Raw genomic sequence first — 18913 nt, forward strand, 5'->3', positions numbered from 1 at the left:
GCAGACGTCCTATACGCGCTGCATTTGCTTCGAAAAGACTTCAAAGATGAGGAGGAGAAAGTAGGCTTTATTGTGTCCCATTTGCATGGGGAAGCTAGAACCTGGTTACGCAATTTGTGGCGCGAAGATGGTCTTGCCCGCAGGGACTCTGACGAATTTATCAAAGCCATGGACGCTTGCTTCCAATCTACCGTTGACGTTGATGTGGCGCGCCAGGAGATGCATGGATTGCGGCAGGGCAAGGCTACAGTGCGTCAGTACCTGTCAGGGGTTCAGGAGCAGAGGCAAGGGCAAGGGAGGAAACAGAGAGCGAGGGGGAGGAGGCAGAAGAAAAGATGAGTGATGACGACGACCCGAGATCTCCGAGTCTTTCCAGTGAATCAGAAGATTCACAGAAAGGAGCACCAGTGGCCAGGGCAAGGGGGGAGCCTAGGGGGACACCCCAGGAAGATAGAGCCAGAGGGGACTCAGAGGGGAGCAGTTGGAAATCGGGACCAGCGTCACCGCCAGAGAGCAGGGAAGAGGAAGGGCGCCAGGGATCAAGTGCTGGCAGCTCACAACAGGGGGGAGGGCACGAGTCAGGAGTGGCCACACCTCCATCGGGGAGCGAAGAAACGGTCAGACGGAAGGTGGAAGGTTGGGCGCGCGCGACAAGTTCAAATGCACAGGAAGGTGGCGCAGTAGGCAGCCCGGAAAGGGAGCCAGGTCCTAAAGCCCGCCGAAAGGAGGGAGAAGAGTCAGGGGGGTCAGCGTCAGCGTCAGAGGAATCCCGGAAGGAAGAGACCCCGGGGGGCAGAGGGACCCAGAGAAGAACAGTCAGGCGGAAAAGGTGGAGCAAGGCTAGGATATTAAGTTGGTGTACAAGGGGCGGAGACTCAGATGGAGCTTCGCCGATCTAACCATTAGACGTAGGGTTGCACGCAGCAGCTTGAGAATGGAAACTGTAACTCAATAAAGACTTTTATTTAATGATCGCTGGCTAGCGTGATCCTCTGTGAGCTAGGATCTGGAAGCAACTCTGACAGTAAGCTCCATCTCTTAAATTGTGGGCATCTACAGCCTCGCGGAGAGGAGAGAAAGCGGGTGCCTACTAGCGAGCTCACGAACGGCAGACAACATGACGGCCGAACAGCAGATAGTGGAACTCAGAGAAGCAGTGTCGCGCCTGAATGCCGAGGCTCTTGCATCCAGGAAGAGAGAGGAGGACGCAGCTGCCGCCTACAGGGATCTCCAGGTCAGGTTGGAAGTGCTTACGAAGCAAGGGCAACTGACACCCAAACCGGAGGGGATTGGGTTGGGGAGACGAACAGGCGGTTTGGTCTCTCACTTCGATGGGAATTTGCAACAGTACCCCAACTTTAGAGCAGATGTAATGTGTGCACTGCAACTGCTGAACAAAGACTTTAGAGATGAGCAAGAGAAGGTGGGATTCATCATGTCCCATTTGCATGGAGATGCTAAAGCATGGCTGCGCAATTTGTGGAGAGATAAGGATCCGGCGCTCCAAAATGCGGATGCCTTTATTAAAGCGATGGATGGGTGCTTTTTGTCAAGCATTGACGTGGATCTTGCTCGGCAGCAGATACATGGACTGAAGCAAGGGAGGGCCAGCGTAAGGCAGTACCATGCCCGCTTTTTCGCTTTGGTCAGTGCTCTGGAATGGGACAGAGATTCGGCTCCTGTAAGAGACCTGTTTTGGGAGGGATTGCACGGCTCGGTTAAAGATGAAATTGCGAGGGGGGAGAGACCCCGGACCACGCAGGAGATCGTTCAGAGGGCGCTGGCGGTGGGGGTGCGGCTGGAAGGACGTCCGTGGAGCAGTGGCGAAGGGCGTGGAGGGCGCGAACCAGCCAGGGGCTCCTCCTTCCTTCCCAGAGAAGCAGCGCGTGCGCAATCCACGCCTCCGCCAGGAGGAGGAGCGGAACCTATGGAGGTTGGAGGTGCAAGGGCTCAGTCAGCAGCCCGAGCCCTAGCACCGGCAGCAGTGAAAGCGAAGCCTCCTAGAGGGAACAGGAAGTGTTACATCTGCGATGATCCACAGCATATGGCGAAAGAGTGTCCCCAGAGGCTCCACAAGCACACTGCAGCCTCAGCAATGGTAACTGCAGCAACGCAGCAAGGACAACCACAGCAGGGAAACGACGGAGTCTGGTTGGAGGAAGAGGCACTGGGGCCCAGCCAGACGTGTCAGTGAAGCAGTCCCCAGAGATTTTACAGCCCATGGATCCCCTCCCGCCCAAACCGGTAGTGAGGCTCACCGCGTCGCTCCAGCTGCCCAATGGAATTACCATGGACGTGCCAATCACCATTGACTCCGGAAGCAATGCGGACTTTATAGGGCAGGACTTTGTCGACCGGCACGCTATACAGTTGCTGCCTGCCACGCTGCCCCTGCAGGTTGTCACGGTGGATGGCAGGGAGCTGCTAGGGGGGCAAGTGGTGAAGCAGACGCCACCAATGGTGATGCGACTTGGGAATCACAGGGAAATCATCAGCTTCAATGTCACTCAACTATCGGACACGCCCATTGTATTGGGCATGAGTTGGCTGGACAAGCACAGCCCGACGCTGGCTTGGTACCAGAGGCAGCTGACCTTCGGCTCTTCCTTTTGCGCTGAACACTGCATCGTGCCCAGGCAGGAAGGAGGGGAAGAGGAGTCACAGCTGCAGCTAGGCACGCTGCAAGCGGTTCCCCACAAGTACGCGGAATTTTTGGAGGTTTTCTGCGAGAAGGAGGCAGACAGGCTACCCCCCCACAGACCATATGACTGCAAAATTGACCTGCTGCCGGGGGCGGCGCTGCCCAAAGGGAAGCTGTATTCCATGTCTGAGGACGAACTGCAGGAACTCAAAGAGTTCATAGATCATAATTTGGAGCGCGGTTTCATCCGAGAGTCCAAGGCAGCGGGGGGCAGTCCGGTATTCTTTGTTAAGAAGCGGGACACGCCCCAAAACAGACTTGTAGTGGACTTTCGCATCTTGAACAGTGTGACCAAGCCATCGGACTTCCCCATGCCCCGAATCGACGACCTCCTCGCCAAGGTACGGAAGGGCAGAGTGTTCACCAAGTTGGACCTGCGAGGGGCATACAACCTCATTCGCATGCGGGAGGGAGATGAGTGGAAGACAGCCATGTTCACGCCCCTGGGCACCTACGAATATAGAGTTATGCCTTTTTGATTGCAAAATGGCTCCCACATTTTTCAAGCTTTCATGCATCACGTGTTGGCGGGGCTCCTCTACAAGACGTGCGTCTGTTTCTTGGATGACATCCTGATCTTTTCGGAATCGCAGCAGGAGCATGACAGACACGTCAAGGAAGTGCTGAGCAGGCTACAGCAACATAGGCTTTACGCCAAGCTGGAGAAGTGCCAATTCGACGTGACGGAGGTGGATTTCCTGGGCTACAAGTTGTCTGATAAAGGGCTCGCCATGGACAGCGCCAAGGTCCGAGCAGTGTTGGATTGGAAAAGCCCACGCAACCGGAAGGAGGTCCAACGGTTTGTCGGCTTCGCGAACTTCTATCGCAAGTTTATCAAAGGCTTTGCGATGCAGACAGCGGCCATCACGGACACGCTCAGCTCCAAGAAAAAGAAGTTCATCTGGACAGAGCAGGCGGAGCAGTCCTTTCAGGCACTCAAGCGTCTCTTCGCGTCGGAAGAGCAGCTGCTTTATGTCAACCCTAGCAGGCCGATGAGGGTGGAGACAGACGCTTCGGACAGAGCCGTGGGAGCAGTCCTGCTGCAGAAAGACCCGCAGGGGGTTTGGAGGCCGGGAGCGTTTTACTCAAGGAAGCTCAGCAAGTCCGAACAGAACTACACCATCTGGGACAGGGAGTTGCTGGCCATTCATGCAGCGTTCAAAGCGTGGAGGCACTTCCTGATCGGCGCCAAGCACACGGTGCAGGTCTGCACGGACCACAAGAATCTAGAGCACTGGCGCACGGCACAGTTCCTGAACCAGAGGCAGATACGTTGGGCTGAGTTCTTTGCGAATTTCGACTTCCGAATAGAGTATGTCCCGGGGACACCAACATCATGGCGGATGCTCTCTCCCGTAAGCCACAGTATCTGGAGGAGGCAACGCCAGCGGCCGCCATGCACATCTTCGCACCGACAGTGTGGGCGTGCGCGGCGGCGACAGTTGACCTGGATGCGGTGCGACGAGCGTTGCAGGATGACTCCTTCGCGCAAGCAAAGATGGCAGAGGTGCACAGGGGCACGGCAGCGACCGACGAGTTCCAGCTGCGAGATGGTTTGCTCATCCGTAAAGGGGCCATCTACGTGCCGGGAGACGAACTTCGCGCCAAGGTACTGCAGCAGCTGCACGACGCGCCCACTGCCGGGCACTTTGGCAAGGAGAAGACGGTGGAATTAGTAGCCAGAGACTTCTGGTGGCCCGGAATGAGAGGGGAAGTCGCGGACTACGTGGCGAGGTGTGACACCTGCCAGAGGTCCAAACCAGTGCACAGACCGCCGGCCGGACTGCTGGAACCGCTGCAAACTCCGTTCGAGCCATGGGAGAGAGTGGCCCTGGACTTTGTCACGGATCTGCCCAGCTCGAGGGGCAAGACGGCTGTGCTGGTGGTGGTGGATTTGTTCTCCAAGATGGCACATTTCATTCCGTGTGCGAAGGTGGCCACGGCGGAACAAACCGCCAAACTGTTCATAGACCACGTGTTCAAGGTTCACGGTCTGCCGCGGTCTATTCTGTCCGACCGAGGGCGACAGTTCATCTCGAACTTCTGGCAGAGGCTGATGGGCTTCCTGAACGTCAAGATCAACCTGGCGTCGGCTAGACACCCGCAGACCAACGGGCAAGCGGAGCGGGTCAATGCCATCATGCAGCAGTACCTGAGATGTTATGCGAATCAACAGCCTGCGACGTGGGTGGATTACCTGCCTCTCGCCGAGTTCGCCTACAACAACACGAAGCACGTGTCCACGGGGGTCACGCCGTTCTTCGCCAACAACGGGAGGCACCCTAGAACCTTCCCGGGACTGGAAAGAATGGGGGAGGGGGAGCCGCAGACAGCAGATGCGTTCGCGTTGGAGTTGCAGGAGGTCCACGATCAGCTGCGGCGGCACCTGGAGCTGGCTAAACACGCATACAAGGTACAAGCGGACAAACACAGAAGGGTTGGCAAAGAGATCCATGTGGGAGACTGGGTCTGGTTAGCAGCCCACGCAGTGCCGGCCAGGTCGTTGGCGAAGAAGAAACTAGGGCATAAACAACTGGGGCCCTACCAAGTCGACGAACAGGTCAACCCGGTGGCTTTCAGGCTGGCTCTTCCGGAGGGTTCCAGAATGCATCCGGTGTTCCACAGATCGGTGCTCACTCCCTACAAGGCACCTCACAGGTTTCAGGAACCAGGAACGGCACCGGGTCCGCTCCGAGAGAGAACCGGGCAAGGGGGAGTGGCACAGGAGGAGCGCATCAACGAAGTCACGGAGATTTTGGACTCCAGATGGGGGGAAGAGGGGGTAGAATACCTTCTCGCCAAGGAGGGCACCCCGGCCAGTGCCAACAGCTGGGTGCCGGGCTACGCTTTAGACGAACCTCTGCTCAAAGAAGAGTTTCATGCCCTCTTCCCACATAGGCCAATGCCAGCAGACTTTTTCGACGACTGGCTTTTCACGCCCACGCTTTCAGCCAGCACGTTCCGGGGGTTCGACTCGGACGAGGAACCGACACAAGACGCCCGTTCCCCGGAGGGGTCACCCTCGGGATCTGCTTCAGAACCCTCGTATTGGTGGGATGATCGACCAGAGGAGCAGTTCCGCAGAAGGTGGCTGGAGGGTCCAGGACGAGCAACGTCTCCAGAAGGCAACGAGGGAGAGACGGACATGGACGTTTTCGGGGACGACCCGGGTTTCGAGCACGGCGGCACAGAGATGGAAGCGGAGGTGACCGTCGTCAACGAGAGCAGGGAGGAAGAACCGGAAGACTTCGGATGGCGGCCCGCCACGGGAAGCGAACTGTATCCGACATTCGTCCCCCTGACACGGCAGCACCCAGATCCCGCACCGGAAGGAGGGGAGGGGGGAAGAGGGGGCTTCGAGGGGGGGATGGATGTCAGGGGTTCAGGAGCAGAGGCAAGGGCAAGGGAGGAAACAGAGAGCGAGGGAGAGGAGGCAGAAGAAAAGATGAGTGATGACGACGACCCGAGATCTCCGAGTCTTTCCAGTGAATCAGAAGATTCACAGAAAGGAGCACCAGTGGCCAGGGCAAGGGGGGAGCCTAGGGGGACACCCCAGGAAGATAGAGCCAGAGGGGACTCAGAGGGGAGCAGTTGGAAATCAGGACCAGCGTCACCGCCAGAGAGCAGGGAAGAGGAAGGGCGCCAGGGATCAAGCGCTGGCAGCTCACAACAGGGGGGAGGGCACGAGTCAGGAGTGGCCACACCTCCATCGGGGAGCGAAGAAACGGTCAGACGGAAGGTGGAAGGTTGGGCGCGCGTGCCAAGTTCAAATGCACAGGAAGGTGGCGCAGTAGGCAGCCCGGAAAGGGAGCCAGGTCCTAAAGCCCGCCGAAAGGAGGGAGAAGAGTCAGGGGGGTCAGCGTCAGCGTCAGAGGAATCCCGGAAGGAAGAGACCCCGGGGGGCAGAGGGACCCAGAGAAGAACAGTCAGGCGGAAAAGGTGGAGCAAGGCTAGGATATTAAGTTGGTGTACAAGGGGCGGAGACTCAGATGGAGCTTTGCCGATCTAACCATGAGACGTAGAGTTGCACGCAGCAGCTTGAGAATGGAAACTGTAACTCAATAAAGACTTTTATTTAATGATCGCTGGCTAGCGTGATCCTCTGTGAGCTAGGATCTGGAAGCAGCTCTGACAACGCCGCTGGGCACCTATGAATACAGAGTTATGCCGTTTGGTCTCCAAAATGGCTCCCACTGTTTCCAAGCATTTATGGACCACGTGCTAGCAGGACTCCTCTACAAGAAGTGCGTATGTGTCAGGGGTTCAGGAGCAGAGGCAAGGGCAAGGGAGGAAACAGAGAGCGAGGGGGAGGAGGCAGAAGAAAAGATGAGTGATGACGACGACCCGAGATCTCCGAGTCTTTCCAGTGAATCAGAAGATTCACAGAAAGGAGCACCAGTGGCCAGGGCAAGGGGGGAGCCTAGGGGGACACCCCAGGAAGATAGAGCCAGAGGGGACTCAGAGGGGAGCAGTTGGAAATCGGGACCAGCGTCACCGCCAGAGAGCAGGGAAGAGGAAGGGCGCCAGGGATCAAGCGCTGGCAGCTCACAACAGGGGGGAGGGCACGAGTCAGGAGTGGCCACACCTCCATCGGGGAGCGAAGAAACGGTCAGACGGAAGGTGGAAGGTTGGGCGCGCGCGACAAGTTCAAATGCACAGGAAGGTGGCGCAGTAGGCAGCCCGGAAAGGGAGCCAGGTCCTAAAGCCCGCCGAAAGGAGGGAGAAGAGTCAGGGGGGTCAGCGTCAGCGTCAGAGGAATCCCGGAAGGAAGAGACCCCGGGGGGCAGAGGGACCCAGAGAAGAACAGTCAGGCGGAAAAGGTGGAGCAAGGCTAGGATATTAAGTTGGTGTACAAGGGGCGGAGACTCAGATGGAGCTTCGCCGATCTAACCATTAGACGTAGGGTTGCACGCAGCAGCTTGAGAATGGAAACTGTAACTCAATAAAGACTTTTATTTAATGATCGCTGGCTAGCGTGATCCTCTGTGAGCTAGGATCTGGAAGCAACTCTGACAGTATGTGTCAGGGGTTCAGGAGCAGAGGCACAGGAAAGGGAGGAAATAGAGAGCGAGGGGGAGGAGTCCGAAGGAAATGTTAGCGATGACAGCGGTCCGAGGTCTCTGAGTCTTTCCAGCGAATCGGAAGATTCACAGAAAGGGGCTCCCATGGTCAGAGCAAGGGGGGTGCCGAGGGGGACACCCCAGGAAGAAGGGGCCAGAGGGGACTCAGAGAGCAGCAGTTGGAAATCAGGACCAGCGTCCACACCAGAGTGCAGTAGGGGGGAGGAGTCCCAGGCATCGGGATCAGGCGGCGCACTGCCAGTGGGAGGACATGAGTCAGGATTGGCCACGCCTCCATCGGGGAGCGAGGAAACGGTCGAGAGGAAGGTTGAAGGCTGGGCGCGCGCGCCAAGTTCAAATGTACAGGAGGGCGGCGCAGTTGGCAGCCCGGATAGGGAGCCAGGTCCCAAAGCCCGCCGAAAAGAGGGGGAGGAGTCAGGGGGGTCAACGTCAGCGTCAGAAGAATCCAGGAAGGAAGGGACCCCGGGGGGTAGCAGGACCCAGAGGAGAAAGGAGAGACGGAAGAGGTGGAGTAAGGCTAGAATCTTAAACTGGTGTACAGGGGGCGGAGACTCAGATGGAGCTTCGCCGATCTAACCCCTAGACGTAGAGCTGGGGCGCTGCGGCTTGAAAATGGAAACTGTACTTCAATAAAGACTTTTGTACATTACTGCCGGCTAGCGTTGGTCCTCTGTGAGCTGGGACCTGGAGCCAGCTCTGACAGTAAGCTCCATCCCCAAAAGTTTTGCACCAAAAACCTCGTAACGTGAGTGGACGCAGCGAGGGAAGAAGATTGGTGCTTCGCGAGCTCACAAAAGTCAGGCAAGATGACTACAGAACAGCAACTAGCAGCCCTGCAAGATGCAGTGACACAACTCAACGCGGAGGTACTCGCATCCAGGAAAAGGGAAGAGGAAGCGGCTGCCGCCTGCAGGGATCTCCAAGCCAGGTTGGAAGTGCTTGCTAAGCAGGGGCAACCGGGACCCAAATCAGAGGGGATTGGGCTGGGGAAAAGAGGAGGCAGCCTGGTATCTCATTTCGATGGGAATTTGCAGCAGTACCCTAACTTCCGAGCAGACGTGCTGTTTGCGCTGGAACTGCTGGATAAAGACTTTAGAGATGAGCAAGAGAAGGTGGGGTTTATCTTGTCCCATTTGCATGGGGAAGCTAAAGCGTGGCTGCGCAATCTGTGGAGAGATAAGGATCCGGCGCTCCAAAATGCGGATGCATTCATTAAAGCGATGGATTCGTGTTTTTTATCAAATATAGACATTGATATCGCCAGAAAAGACATACATGGGCTCAAACAAGGCAGAGCCAGTGTAAGGCAGTACCATTCCCGCTTTTTTGCATTAGTCCATGCGCTGGGATGGGAGAAGGATTCTGCCCCAGCCAGAGACCTTTTTTGGGAAGGCTTGAATGCAAATGTGAAAGATGAGATTGCAAGGGGGGAGAGACCAAAGAGCACTCAGGAGGTTGTCCGGCGGGCGCTGCAAATTGGGGTGTGTCTGGAAGAACGTCCATGGAACAGAGAAGAAGGACGTTGGGGACGTACGCCAGTGAGAGCACCTCCCCTCTTTCCCAAGGATGCAGCGCGTGCGCAATCCACACCTCCGCAGGGAGGGGGAGAGGAACCGATGGAGATTGGAGGCGCCAGGGCTCAGTCAGCAACCAGAGCCCTAACACCGGGAGCAGTCAAAGCGAAGCCTCCTAGAGGGAACAGGAAGTGCTACATCTGCGACAGTGCTCAGCACATGGCGAAAGAGTGTCCCCAGAGGCTCCACAAGCACACTGCAGCCTCAGCAACAGTAACAGACGCAACTCAGCAGAGAGAACCACAGCAGGGAAATGACAGAGTCTGGTTGGAGGAAGAGGCACTGGGGCCCAGCCAGACAAGTCAATGAAGCCGTCCCCAGAGATTTTGCAGCCCACAGACCCCCTCCCGCCCAAACCAGTGGTGCAGCTCACAGCATCGCTCCAACTACCCAATGGACTCACTATGGAAGTGCCGATTACCATTGACTCTGGTAGTAACGCAGACTTCATAGGACTGGATTTCATTCAAGAGCACAACATAGCACTCCTGCCAGCCACGCTGCCTCTGAAGGTTGTCACGGTGGATGGCAGGGAATTGCTGGGGGGGCAGGTGGTGCAGCAAACGCCTCCGATGGTGATGCAAATTGGGAATCACCGAGAAGTCATCAGCTTCAATGTCACCCAACTGTCGGACACGCCTATAGTATTAGGCATGAGTTGGCTGCACAGGCACAGCCCAGCATTGGCGTGGTACCAGCGACAACTGACCTTCGGCTCCTCATACTGTGCGGAACATTGCATTCTGCCTAGCCCGGAAGGGGAAGAGGATGACCCGCAGCTACAATTAGGCACGCTGCAAGCAGTGCCACTCAAGTACGCAGCGTTTTTGGAGGTTTTCTGCGAGAAGGAAGCGGACAAGCTGCCTCCCCACAGGTCCTATGACTGCAAGATTGACCTCCTGCCAGGGGCGACGCTGCCAACCGGGAAACTGTATTCCATGTCTGAAGACGAGCTGCAGGAACTCAGGGAGTTCATAGACCTCAACTTGAAGCGCGGTTTCATCCAGGAGTCGAAGGCAGTGGGGGGCAGTCCTGTATTCTTTGTGAAGAAGAAGGACACGCCCCAAAAAAGGCTTGTGGTGGACTATAGAATTTTGAACTCGAAAACCAAGCCCACAGCCTTTCCCATGCCCAAGATAGATGACCTGCTCGCAACGGTGAGGAAAGGACGCGTTTTCACAAAGTTGGATCTGCGAGGGGCGTACAACCTGATTCGCATACGGGAGGGCGACGAATGGAAGACTGCCATGTTCACGCCCCTGGGCACCTATGAATACAGAGTTATGCCCTTTGGATTACAAAATGGCTCCCACTGTTTTCAAGCCTTCATGCATCACGTATTGGCGGGTCTCCTCTACAAGAAATGCGTCTGCTTCCTGGACGACATCCTGATATTTTCAGAATCAGAGGAGACCCACGAGGGAGACGTCAAGGAAGTTCTGCAGAGACTGCAGGAGCACAGGCTGTACGCCAAGCTGGAGAAGTGCCAGTTCGACATGAAGGAGGTAGATTTCCTGGGCTACAAGTTGTCGGACAAGGGGCTCGCCATGGACAGCGCCAAGGTTCGCTCAGTGTTGGACTGGAAGAGCCCACGCAATCGGAAGGAGGTCCAGCGGTTTGTCGGTTTCGCCAACTTTTACCGCAAGTTCATCAAGGGGTTCGCGATGCAGACGGCGGCCATTACCGACACGCTCAGCTCCAAGAAGAAGAAGTTCATCTGGACGGAGCAAGCGGAGCAGTCCTTTCAGAAACTCAAGCGTCTCTTCTCGTCCGAAGAGCAGCTACTGCATGTGAATCCCAGCAGACCGATGAGGGTTGAAACGGACGCCTCAGACAGAGCCGTGGGAGCAGTACTGTTGCAGCAAGACCCGCATGGGGACTGGAGACCGTGTGCCTTCTACTCCAGGAAGCTCAGCAAGTCAGAGCAGAACTACGCCATCTGGGACAGGGAGTTGCTGGCCATTCATGCAGCATTCAAGGCGTGGCGGCACTTCCTCATTGGAGCCAAACACACAGTGCAGGTCCGCACGGACCATAAAAACCTGGAGTACTGGCGCACGGCGAGGTTCCTGAACCAGAGGCACATACGATGGGCGGAGTTCTTTGCGGATTTCGACTTCAGGATAGAGTACATCCCAGGCGACAACAACATCATGGCGGATGCACTGTCCAGAAAGCCGCAATACCTCGAGGAGGCGGCACCAGCAGCGGCCAAGCACATTTTCGCACCGAAAGCGTGGGCGTGCGCTTCAGCAACCGTGGACCTGGATGCTGTACGTCGAGCGCTGCAGGAGGACCCCTTCGCACAAGCCAAGATGGAGGAGGTGCAAAGGGGCACGGCGGAGGACGACGAGTTCCAGATACGCGACGGATTGCTCATCCGCAGAGGGGCCCTCTACGTACCGGGAGACGACCTCCGCGCGAAAGTACTGCAGCAGTTGCACGACGCACCCACCGCCGGGCACTTTGGCAAAGAGAAGACGGTAGAATTAGTAGCCAGAGATTTTTGGTGGCCCAAGATGCGGGGGGAAGTCGCGGATTACGTCTCGAGGTGCGACACCTGCCAAAGGGCCAAGTCAGTGCACAAACCGCCGGCGGGACTGCTCGAACCGCTGCAGACACCGCTCGAACCGTGGGAGAGGGTGGCCCTGGACTTTGTCACGGATCTACCCAGCTTGAGGGGCAAGACGGCAGTGCTAGTGGTGGTGGACATGTTCACCAAAATGGCCCACTTCATTCCGTGCGCGAAGGTGGCCACGGCGGAACAGACCGCCAAACTGTTCATAGACCACGTGTTCAGGGTTCACGGTCTGCCACGGTCTATCCTGTCCGACCGGGGGCGACAGTTCATCTCGAACTTCTGGCAGAAGCTGATGGGTTTCCTGAACGTCAAGATCAACCTAGCGTCGGCGAGACACCCGCAGACGAACGGACAAGCGGAGCGAGTCAACGCCATCATGCAGCAGTACCTGCGATGCTACGCAAATCAGCAGCCGGCAACATGGGTGGACTACCTGCCGCTCGCTGAGTTCGCCTACAACAACACGAAGCACGTGTCCACGGGGGTGACACCGTTCTTCGCCAACAACGGGAGGCATCCCAGAACCTTCCCGGGATTAGCGAGAGCGGGGGAGGGGGAGCCACAGGCAGCGGAAGCCTTAGCGTCAGAGTTGCAGGAGGTTCACGAACAGCTTCGGAGGCAGTTAGAACTAGCAAAGCACGCATACAAACTGCAGGCCGACAAGCACAGAAGGGTTGGGGAAGACATACAGGTGGGAGACTGGGTTTGGTTAGCAGCCCAGGCAGTGCCGGCCAGATCGTTAGCGAAGAAGAAGCTAGGGCATAAGCAGCTAGGACCTTACCAAGTCGAGGCACAGGTCAATCCAGTGGCCTTCCGGTTGACACTGCCGGAGGGATCCAGAATGCACCCAGTTTTCCATAGATCAGTGCTCACGCCCTACAAAGCACCTCATAGATTTCAGGAGCCAGGCACGGCACCAGACCCGTTCAGGGAGACGCCCACAAGGGGGGGGGTCGCCAAGGCGGGAACCCGTCAACGAGGTCACAGAGATTTTAGACTCGAGATGGGGGGAAGAGGGAGTAGAATATCTTCTCGCCAGAGAAGGTACCCCGGCCAGCGCCAACAGTTGGGTGCCGGACTATGCCTTGGACGAACCTCTTCTCAAGGACGAGTTTCATGCCCTTTTCCCACACAGGCCCATGCCAGCCGAGTATTTCGACGACTGGCTTTTCACACCCACATTTTCAGCCAGCACATTCCAGGGGTTCACCTCGGACGAGGAACCGGCACTAGAAACACGTTCCCCGGAGGGATCACTCTCGGGGTCGGCCTCAGACCGTTCGTATTGGTGGGACGATCGACCAGAGGAGCAGTGGCGCAGGAAGTGGCTGGGGGGTCCTTGGCAGGCAACGTCCCCGGAGGAGACCGGGGGAGAGACGGACATGGACGTGTTGGGGGAGGACCTTGGGTTCGAGCACGGCGGCAAAGAGATGGAAGCAGAGGAAATCGAGGTCGGCAAGAGCACGGAGGACGAGCCGGACTTATCCGGCTGGATGCACGCCACGGGGGACGAACTGTATCCGGCACTCACCCCCACAACGACGGAGCACCCAGTACCCACACCTGAAGGAGGGGAGGGGGGAAGGGGGGGCTTCGAGGGGGGGATGGATGTCAGGGGTTCAGGAGCAGAGGCACAGGAAAGGGAGGAAATAGAGAGCGAGGGGGAGGAGTCCGAAGGAAATGTTAGCGATGACAGCGGTCCGAGGTCTCTGAGTCTTTCCAGCGAATCGGAAGATTCACAGAAAGGGGCTCCCATGGTCAGAGCAAGGGGGGTGCCTAGGGGGACACCCCAGGAAGAAGGGGCCAGAGGGGACTCAGAGAGCAGCAGTTGGAAATCAGGACCAGCGTCCACACCAGAGTGCAGTAGGGGGGAGGAGTCCCAGGCATCGGGATCAGGCGGCGCACTGCCAGTGGGAGGACATGGGTCAGGATTGGCCACGCCTCCATCGGGGAGCGAGGAAACGGTCGAGAGGAAGGTTGAAGGCTGGGCGCGCGCGCCAAGTTCAAATGTACAGGAGGGCGGCGCAGTTGGCCGCCCGGATAGGGAGCCAGGTCCCAAAGCCCGCCGAAAAGAGGGGGAGGAGTCAGGGGGGTCAACATCAGCGTCAGAAGAATCCAGGAAGGAAGGGACCCCGGGGGGTAGCAGGACCCAGAGGAGAAAGGAGAGACGTAAGAGGTGGAGTAAGGCTAGAATCTTAAACTGGTGTACAGGGGGCGGAGACTCAGATGGAGCTTCGCCGATCTAACCCCAAGACGTAGAGCTGGGGCGCTGCGGCTTGAAAATGGAAACTGTACTTCAATAAAGACTTTTGTACATTACTGCCAGCTAGCGTTGGTCCTCTGTGAGCTGGGACCTGGAGCCAGCTCTGACATTTGCGAACTTCGACTTCCGAATAGAGTATGTCCCGGGGGACACCAACATCATGGCGGATGCTCTCTCCCGTAAGCCACAGTATCTGGAGGAGGCAACGCCAGCGGCCGCCATGCACATCTTCGCACCGACAGTGTGGGCGTGCGCTGCTGCCACAGTTGACCTGGAGGCGGTGCGACGAGCGTTGCAGGATGACTCCTTCGCGCAAGCAAAGATGGCAGAGGTGCGCAAGGGCACGGCAGCGACCGACGAGTTCCAGCTGCGAGATGGATTGCTCATCCGTAAAGGGGCCATCTACGTGCCGGGAGACGAACTTCGCGCCAAGGTACTGCAGCAGCTGCACGACGCGCCCACTGCCGGGCACTTTGGCAAGGAGAAGACGGTGGAATTAGTCGCCAGAGACTTCTGGTGGACCGGAATGAGAGGGGAAGTCGCGGACTACGTGGCGAGGTGTGACACCTGCCAGAGGGCCAAACCAGTGCACAGACCCCCGGCCGGACTGCTGGAACCGCTGCAAACTCCGTTCGAACCATGGGAGAGAGTGGCCCTGGACTTTGTCACGGATCTGCCCAGCTCGAGGGGCAAGACGGCAGTGCTAGTGGTGGTGGACATGTTCACCAAAATGGCCCACTTCATTCCGTGCGCAAAGGTGGCCACAGCGGAACAGACCGCCAAACTGTTCATAGACCACGTGTTCAGGGTTCACGGTCTGCCACGGTCTATCCTGTCCGACCGGGGGCGACAGTTCATCTCGAACTTCTGGCAGAAGCTGATGGGTTTCCTGAACGTCAAGATCAACCTAGCGTCGGCAAGACACCCGCAGACCAACGGACAAGCGGAGCGAGTCAACGCCATCATGCAGCAGTACCTGAGATGCTACGCAAATCAGCAGCCGGCAACATGGGTGGACTACCTGCCGCTCGCTGAGTTCGCCTACAACAACACGAAGCACGTGTCCACGGGGGTGACACCGTTCTTCGCCAACAACGGGAGGCATCCCAGAACCTTCCCGGGATTAGCGAGAGCGGGGGAGGGGGAGCCACAGGCAGCGGAAGCCTTAGCGTCAGAGTTGCAGGAGGTTCACGAACAGCTTCGGAGGCAGTTAGAACTAGCAAAGCACGCATACAAACTGCAGGCTGACAAGCACAGAAGGGTTGGGGAAGACATACAGGTGGGAGACTGGGTTTGGTTAGCAGCCCAGGCAGTGCCGGCCAGATCGTTAGCGAAGAAGAAGCTCGGACATAAGCAGCTAGGCCCTTACCAAGTCGAGGCACAGGTCAATCCAGTGGCCTTCCGGTTGACACTTCCGGAGGGATCCAGAATGCACCCAGTGTTCCATAGATCAGTGCTCACGCCCTACAAAGCACCTCACAGATTTCAGGAGCCGGGCACGGCACCAGACCCGCTCAGGGAGACGCCCCCAAGGAGGGGGTCGCCAAGGGGGGAACCCATCAACGAGGTCACAGAGATTTTAGACTCGAGATGGGGGGAAGAGGGTGTAGAATATTTTCTCGCCAGAGAAGGTACCCCGGCCAGCGCCAACAGTTGGGTGCCGGACTATGCCTTGGACGAGCCTCTTCTCAAGGACGAGTTTCATGCCCTTTTCCCACACAGGCCCATGCCAGCCGAGTATTTCGACGACTGGCTTTTCACACCCACATTTTCAGCCAGCACATTCCAGGGGTTCACCTCGGACGAGGAACCGGCACTAGAAACACGTTCCCCGGAGGGATCACCCTCGGGGTCGGCCTCAGACCGTTCCTATTGGTGGGACGATCGACCAGAGGAGCAGTGGCGCAGGAAGTGGCTGGGGGGTCCTTGGCAGGCAACGTCCCCGGAGGAGACCGGGGGAGAGACGGACATGGACGTGTTGGGGGAGGACCTTGGGTTCGAGCACGGCGGCAAAGAGATGGAAGCAGAGGAAATCGAGGTCGGCGAGAGCACGGAGGACGAGCCGGACTTATCCGGCTGGATGCACGCCACGGGGGACGAACTGTATCCGGCACTCACCCCCACAACGACGGAGCACCCAGTACCCACACCTGAAGGAGGGGAGGGGGGAAGGGGGGGCTTCGAGGGGGGGATGGATGTCAGGGGTTCAGGAGCAGAGGCACAGGAAAGGGAGGAAATAGAGAGCGAGGGGGAGGAGTCCGAAGGAAATGTTAGCGATGACAGCGGTCCGAGGTCTCTGAGTCTTTCCAGCGAATCGGAAGATTCACAGAAAGGGGCTCCCATGGTCAGAGCAAGGGGGGTGCCGAGGGGGACACCCCAGGAAGAAGGGTCCAGAGGGGACTCAGAGAGCAGCAGTTGGAAATCAGGACCAGCGTCCACACCAGAGTGCAGTAGGGGGGAGGAGTCCCAGGCATCGGGATCAGGCGGCGCACTGCCAGTGGGAGGACATGAGTCAGGATTGGCCACGCCTCCATCGGGGAGCGAGGAAACGGTCGAGAGGAAGGTTGAAGGCTGGGCGCGCGCGCCAAGTTCAAATGTACAGGAGGGCGGTGCAGTTGGCAGCCCGGATAGGGAGCCAGGTCCCAAAGCCCGCCGAAAAGAGGGGGAGGAGTCAGGGGGGTCAACGTCAGCGTCAGAAGAATCCAGGAAGGAAGGGACCCCGGGGGGTAGCAGGACCCAGAGGAGAAAGAAGAGACGGAAGAGGTGGAGTAAGGCTAGAATCTTAAACTGGTGTACAGGGGGCGGAGACTCAGATGGAGCTTCGCCGATCTAACCATGAGACGTAGAGTTGCACGCAGCAGCTTGAGAATGGAAACTGTAACTCAATAAAGACTTTTGTTTAATGATCGCTGGCTAGCGTGATCCTCTGTGAGCTAGGATCTGGAAGCAGCTCTGACAGAAGCGAAAAGACAGTGGTGTTATTTTGGTCTCATTACACACACTTTGCGATTTCTGGGTCAATGTGCATTAACACCAAAGAACACGAAATATGCAAAATCCAAGATTCTTCTTTCTATGTTTCTGCAACCCAAAACAACCTGTTTGGCTTTGTTTAGGCTTATTACAATTCGCTTTGCTATTTGTGGGGAACTGAACACCGAAAGAACAATGCAAGCTTATTCGTGCTCTTTCTATTGAGATGGAACCAAAACAACTATGCTTGGTTTGGGATGATAACAAACCATGCGATTTTTGGATTAATGTGCATTCTAACCCCAAAAACACCAATTTGAAATGAGCCCAATAGAGCTTTATCATCTTCTTTTTATGTAGCTGGAACGCAAAAGTCCGTTTTGCTTTTGTCAGAGCTGGCTCCAGGTCCCAGCTCACAGAGGACCAACGCTAGCCGGCAGTAATGTACAAAAGTCTTTATTGAAGTACAGTTTCCATTTTCAAGCCGCAGCGCCCCAGCTCTACGTCTAGGGGTTAGATCGGCGAAGCTCCATCTGAGTCTCCGCCCCCTGTACACCAGTTTAAGATTCTAGCCTTACTCCACCTCTTCCGTCTCTCCTTTCTCCTCTGGGTCCTGCTACCCCCCGGGGTCCCTTCCTTCCTGGATTCTTCTGACGCTGACGTTGACCCCCCTGACTCCTCCCCCTCTTTTCGGCGGGCTTTGGGACCTGGCTCCCTATCCGGGCTGCCAACTGCGCCACCCTCCTGTACATTTGAACTTGGCGCGCGCGCCCAGCCTTCAACCTTCCTCTCGACCGTTTCCTCGCTCCCCGATGGAGGCGTGGCCAATCCTGACTCATGTCCTCCCACTGGCAGTGCGCCGCCTGATCCCGATGCCTGGGACTCCTCCCCCCTACTGCACTCTGGTGTGGACGCTGGTCCTGATTTCCAACTGCTGCTCTCTGAGTCCCCTCTGGACCCTTCTTCCTGGGGTGTCCCCCTCGGCACCCCCCTTGCTCTGACCATGGGAGCCCCTTTCTGTGAATCTTCCGATTCGCTGGAAAGACTCAGAGACCTCGGACCGCTGTCATCGCTAACATTTCCTTCGGACTCCTCCCCCTCGCTCTCTATTTCCTCCCTTTCCTGTGCCTCTGCTCCTGAACCCCTGACAGCTTTGGTTGGGGTGATTCTGGTGCACACCCAAAAAAGACCATGCGAATTGAAATAAGCACAATCAAAGCTTATTTGTCTTCTTTCTATGCATATGGAAGCGAAAAGACACTGTTGTGTTATTTTGGTCTCATTACACACACATTGAGATTTCTGGGTCAATGTACCTTAACACCAAAGGACACGACTTCAAAAAAGCGAAATAAAAGATTCTTCGCTCTATGTAGCTGGAACCCAAGAGAACAGGTTTGGCTTTGTTTAGGCTTATTATACTTCGCTTTGCTATTTGTTAGTGAATGAAGACAGAAAGAACAATCCAAGCTTATTCGTCCTCTTTCTATTGAGATGGAACCAAAACACCTAAGCTTGGTTTGGGCCGATAACAAACATGTCACTGCGATTTTTGGGTGAATGTGCATTCTAACCCCCAAAACACCAATTTGAAATAAGCCCAATCAGAGCTTTGTCATCTTCTTTTTATGTAGTTGGAAGCCAAAACACCTTTTTGCTTTGGTTGGGGGTGATTCTGGTGCACACCCAAAAAAAGCACAATCAAAGCTTATTCGTCTTCTTTCTACGCATATGGAAGCG

The sequence above is a fragment of the Podarcis pityusensis genome (genome assembly GCF_964106645.2).
Source record: "Podarcis pityusensis genome assembly, chromosome: 2".
Taxonomy (NCBI): Eukaryota; Metazoa; Chordata; class Lepidosauria; order Squamata; family Lacertidae; genus Podarcis; species Podarcis pityusensis.